This window comes from Suncus etruscus, chromosome X, assembly GCF_024139225.1.
Source record: "Suncus etruscus isolate mSunEtr1 chromosome X, mSunEtr1.pri.cur, whole genome shotgun sequence".
Classification (NCBI taxonomy): domain Eukaryota; kingdom Metazoa; phylum Chordata; class Mammalia; order Eulipotyphla; family Soricidae; genus Suncus; species Suncus etruscus.
In genome coordinates this window covers 102,861,141-102,867,028 of record NC_064868.1, presented here as the reverse complement: position 1 = coordinate 102,867,028, position 5,888 = coordinate 102,861,141, and the positions used below count along the sequence as shown (strand labels likewise).

Here is a 5,888-nt window from a genome sequence, read left to right as displayed (position 1 = left end):
GGATAAGAGTTCCTTTCCACATCCGGCCAACACTGCTTGTTGCATTCTTTGTGATGTGTTCCAATCCCTGTGGTGTGAGGTGGTACCTCATAGTTGTTTTGATTTGCATCTCCCTGATGATTAGTGTTGTGGAGCATTTTTTCATGTGTCTTTTGGCCATTTGCATTTCTTCTTTGTCAAAGTGTTTGTCCATTTCTTCTCCCCACTTTTTGATGGTATTAGATTTTTTTCTTGTAATGTTCTGTCAGTGCCTTATATATTTTGGAGATTAGCCCCTTATCTGATGGGTATTGGGTGAATAGTTTCTCCCAGTCAGTGGGTGGCTCTTGTATCCTGGGCATTATTTCCTTTGAGGTGCAAAAGCTTCTCAGCTTAATATATTCCCATCTGTTAATCTTAGTCAGATGAATTTTTAGGAGACATACAGGCTTTATTACAAGGCTCTAAACAGCATGTACATATTTTATATGGCTTCTAAGATAACCAGCCTCTCAAAACTCAACCTGTATCTCTCTTCTCCATGTTGTTTCTCCCTACTGAGTCTTTCTGCTTCACCCTTTCCCCAGGCCACCTCTATTACCAACCACAAACCCTTCCCAGATGTGGGAAGGTCTCCCTTTCCAGGTGAGATAGGCAGGAAGTTGGGGGGAGGGTAACACTCCACCATTAAAGCTGACAAAATGCGAAGAAAAATGAGGAAAATTAAGGATGTCAACTGCTGTTGATGATAGGGAGAGAAATCTAGGTAATTCTCCAAGCCCATCAAAACAGTTGGGCAAGGTTTGTACAGACCTAACATCAAAACTCAGTGTATTAACAAAATAAATCAAGAAAGCATTAGCCAGTAAAATTAAACAATAAATATATGGGAAATTCAACCAACTCAGAGAAGAACTCTTTCATACAAATGGAATTAAATTAGCTAAAGAACATATTAACAAGCCATAGTAGCAGAATTGCACAGGTGGCAAACCTAACAGACAAACTAAACCTTAAAGGTAAACCTTAAAGACAAACTATAAGTCAGAAATGAGAAATAAGTTGAGAAAGAAAAGAGATAAAAAGATGGGAAATTGTAAGATATTTAATGAACAAAGACAAGAAAAAAACCAAAATTATAGGAATACCTGAAAGTTAGGACAAAGGGAAAAAGAAAGAATAAGTATTAGGGGAGATAATAGCAGAGAACTTCTTCATTTTTTTGTAAAGACATAGCTACACGAATTCAAGAGGCCAAAAGACTACCAAACAAAATAGACTCAAATAGCACAAAACCAAGACATAGTAAACAAAATTGCAAAAATCAAAGAGTATTGGCTTCTTAAGCTGTGAGGGAGAAGAAAATCTTAAATATAATAAAGAACATAAAAATCACACCAGATCTTCCTTATGAAATGATCCAGGTAAGAAAAGAGTGGAATGACATGCTTGAATTAGTGAATGAAAGGAATTTTCAACCTGGAGTTCACAGCTCAGAAAACCTCTAATTTAATGGGAGAAAAGGATAAAAACATTCTCAGTCAAAAACAGAACTGAAATTTGCTATAACCAAACCGACTTTAAATGAACTAATGAAAGCACTTATATGAGCCAAAGAATCAATTGTAGAAGCAACAACCCCAATATAATGTCATGACAGCTCTTTCTGTCAGTAGTTTCATTTAATATCAGTGGACTGAACCTCTCATCAAAAGTCACAGAGCGGGCCTGGAGAGATAGCACAGTGGCGTTTGCCTTGCAAGCAGCCGATCCAGGACCAACGGTGGTTGGTTCGAATCCCGGTGTCCCATATGGTCCCCCGTGCCTGCCAGGAGCTATTTCTGAGCAGACAGCCAGGAGTAACCCCTGAGTACCGCCGGGTGTGACCCCCCCAAAAAAAAGTCACAGAGCAAAAGTTTGGATCAGAAAACAAAGCCAATCCATTTGCTGCATTCAGTAAACACACCTAAAACTCTCAGAACAGACAGACTCAGAGTAAAAGCATGGAAAACAATTATGAAAGACACTAGAAACCAAAAAAAGTTGGGACAGCCATACTTATATCAGACCAAATTGCATTCAAACTTAAGAAAATAATTTGAGACAAGAATGAACATTACTTAATCATCTGGAGTGCAATAAGACCAGAAGTACTAATTCTAATTAGTATACACTTACCAAATATTTGGTCAGCAAATTTTGTAAGATCTTTACTCACAAACTCAGAGAAAAACATGGATGAAAGCATGGTATTAATGGTAGATATCAACACTACATTCTCACTACTAGATAGACCCTTTATATAGAACACCAGTAAAGAGATAAGAGACCTAATAAAGAAACTAGAATAGCTGAGGCTAATGGATTTATACAGGGCCTTACATACTCAAAAGGTTGAATAACCATTCATCTCTAGTGCATATTTACTAGGTTAAATCGCATTTTAGAACATAAGTATAACTTAAAAAAAGTTCACAAACCTAAGTATCATACCAAGCATTAGATTAGATCAAAATGTCACACAGATAAATCTTGATTATAAAAAGATGTGAAGAAACATTAACACTTGGAGACTGAGCAACATGCTTCTCAATAATAGCTGGATCAGAGAGGAAATCAGGAGTGAAATAAAAATATTCATTGAGATTAATAATAATGAACTAACAAGTTACCAAAATCGAGCAGACACAGCAAAAATGTAATTAGGTGGAAACTCACAGTAGTTAGGAGGAAACTCATAGGCCTCCACAGGGAAAGAAGAAAAAGATAAAATCTACAACCTAAAGGTACACCTTAAATATTTGAAAACCAACAACAAGGAAACCCAAACATGAGTAGAAGAAAAGAAATAATAAAAAGCAGTGCAGAAATGAACAATGTAGAAACAAAGAAACAACAACAAAACACACACACAAATGAAACCAGGAGCTGGTTTTTCAAAAGAACAAACAAGATAGACAAACCACTGGCAAGACTCACAGTTATTTTTTAAATTTAGTAATCTGTTTTTCTTTCTTTCTTGAAGAATATGTGTTAAAAATACAGTAGTAATGGTGTGAGAGTGGCAATAGCCCCAGCCCAAGGAGTCAGCAAGATGGGTGCCAGGTAGCAGCTTAAAGGGGACCCCAGGCTTTCCCGAAGCCCCACTGTGCACAAATAGAGTTGTCTTGGGAAAGTCACTGGCAAATTTCCTCCCACCAATGTCCATTCCCAAACCACGCAGGGCAATAGCTTAATAGGATAACATAGGGTTTCATTTATGTTTACAATATACGTTAATGTTGTCGTATATTTTCCTTCCTCCATTGGCTCATCACCTTACAGGCTCATTTATAGTCCTTTACTCCCACCTCCACTGCCTATTACCCCACATTTAACCATTTTTACCCTCAGTTTTTTGCTCCTTATGAAGCAGATCATTATCCTCACTCAAGCCAGCTTCCAGCCAGCTCCCAAAGTGAAAAACTAGAATCTCACCCTGAGAAGAAATCAATACTCTGTTCCTATTAATCTACTCCCAGCGGCCTCCTGTCCTCCATCTTCCTTCACTGTGTACTGTGCTTGCTACCATACTCAGTTGCTGAGAAACGTCCACTCAAAGACAATTCCTGATATGGGACAGCTGGGAGTCCTTTGCAGCCTCCAGGTAGCCAAATCCCAGACCAAAAAAGATTTTTATGGCAAAATAAACACTGGATAAAGCTAAAAGACAGCTAAGTGGGAGAAAGTATTTGAACTCAACAATCAGATAAAGGTTTAATATCAATGATATACAAGCTCTTCACAAATGTTAACCCTCTCAAAAGACTAAAAAACCCATAAAATTGGGGCAAGAAATGAACAGACACCTCACTGAGGGTGACCAATATATAGTCAAATGGTCATCATTCGTCACTGGGGAAATACAAATCAAGACGACAATGAGAAATGATCTTACACTAGTGATGGTGGTACATATAAAAATAGTAGGAACAATCTGTGTTGATGGGGAAGTGATAAAAAAGGAATTATAATCCACTGCTGGTGGAATTCTTCCTATGTTAATCCCTATGGAAAACACTATAGAGAATCTTCAGTAAACTCAGAAGTGATATGCCATATGATGCAAAATTTCCACTTTTGGTTATCTATCCTCCCCAGGAAAGGAAAAACGTTATTCAAAAAGACATATGCACACCCCTATTCATCACAGCACTCAGTACAATAGCTAAGAGCTGGAATCAGCTTAGATGTCTAACAGCAAATCATCTGTTGTTGTACAAAGCAATACTTCATAGCTTTATGGAATGATGAAATCACGCAATTAGCTACAAATAGATGGAGGTGAAATATATTATGTAATATGAAGTAAGTCAGAAGTATAAACGTAGGATATCAGTTATATGTGGTATTTAGAATAATTGAATGAAGGGCTGTAATACTTTTTTTAAATTAAAATTGTAATACTTTTAATAAATGTATTTTTTAACATAATTTTTATTTTGATCATAGTGGCTTACATATTGTTGACAATAATATTTTAGGTACATATTTACATAAAATCAGGGGGGATTCCCATCACCGGTTTGTCTTCCCTACTCCTCCGTTTTTGTCCTACCTTCCATATCCTCTTCCCTCACCCCCAGGGCTGCTAGAATATGTGGTCCCCTCTGTACCTATCCTATTACTATTAAAGGGATTCTCTAGAGCACTTTTGGCCCTAGAGTAGTGAAGAGAAGGGAAATATTTGAGCAGAGGAGGAGAAAGATGAATGTAAAATAATGGAAAGCAGGGGCTCTGGGGGACTAAGGTGCATTGGTGGAGTGAAGAAATAACCAAACTAAATATCCAAGCCAGAGTCAACAACAATATATATCATGAGACACAAATATTAACAACAAAACTTAACACCATGCCTGTTGTGATGTTAGGCTGAGGTGGGTGAGTGGTGGCATGGGATGGACACTGGAAACATTGCTGGAGGGAGGTTACATTAGTGATAGGACTGGTGCTGAAAAATTGTATGTCTAAAACTTAACTCTGAATAACTTTTTAAATTACAATTCTCTAAATAAAATTTTCCCTAAAATTAGCAGCTTCTATTTATTTCCATTTGGCAAATAAAGTAACTGGTGCAAGTAAATTGAGATGAAAGTAAATTGTCCAAATTTCGTGTTTGTTTATCAGATTTTGACACGAAATTACAAGGCCTTGATATACTTTTGCTTCCCCAAGGGAATGATGAGAATGGTTCTGTTATTTCTTATTTTCTTTTATAGGTTGATTTGGTTTACTCATTTATTTGGGGGGCGTTCTAATTAGTTTATTGAGTAAACTTTCCACAATTATATGCACATGAGTAATTATATATAAGTATACTAAATATTATTTTAAGCAGTTGAAATTGTGCACAGCAAAATATCCTGCAAAACACAATGAAATAGAGCATACTTTTGCTTTCTTTAAAATTTGCGTGTCATCCTTGCGCAGGGGCCATGCTAATCTTCTCTATATCGTTCCAATTTTAGTATATGTGCTGCCAAAGTGAGCACTCTTTAAAATTTATTTAAAGAGAATGTATCACATACTAGACAAGTTGATTGTAATGCATTTGTTTTCAGATAAGTGGGAGCAAAATTCATTTTAAAAAAGAAAATAAGGGCCCGGAGAGAGCACAGCGGTGTTTGCCTTGCAAGCAGCCGATCCAGGACCAAAGGTGGTTGGTTGGTTCGAATCCGGGTGTCCCATATGGTCTTCCTGTGCCTGCCAGGAGTTATTTCTGAGCAGACAGCCAGGAGTAGCCCCTGAGCAAAGCCAGGTGTGGCCCAAAAACCAAAAAAAAAAAAAAAAAAGAAAAGAAAATAAGGGGCTGGAGCGATGGCACAGTGGATAGGGTGTTTGCCTTGCATGCAGCCAACTGGATTCAATCC

At 37.3% G+C, this 5,888-nt stretch overlaps 1 non-coding gene across 1 annotated transcript; it reads right to left on the bottom strand.

Annotated features, from left to right (window-relative positions):
- Window positions 1-5,403: 5,403 nt before the first annotated feature.
- Window positions 5,404-5,510, bottom strand: LOC126000253 (U6 spliceosomal RNA). The gene has a single exon (XR_007492608.1). It is a non-coding gene; the product is annotated as a U6 spliceosomal RNA (small nuclear RNA).
- Window positions 5,511-5,888: the final 378 nt, after the last annotated feature.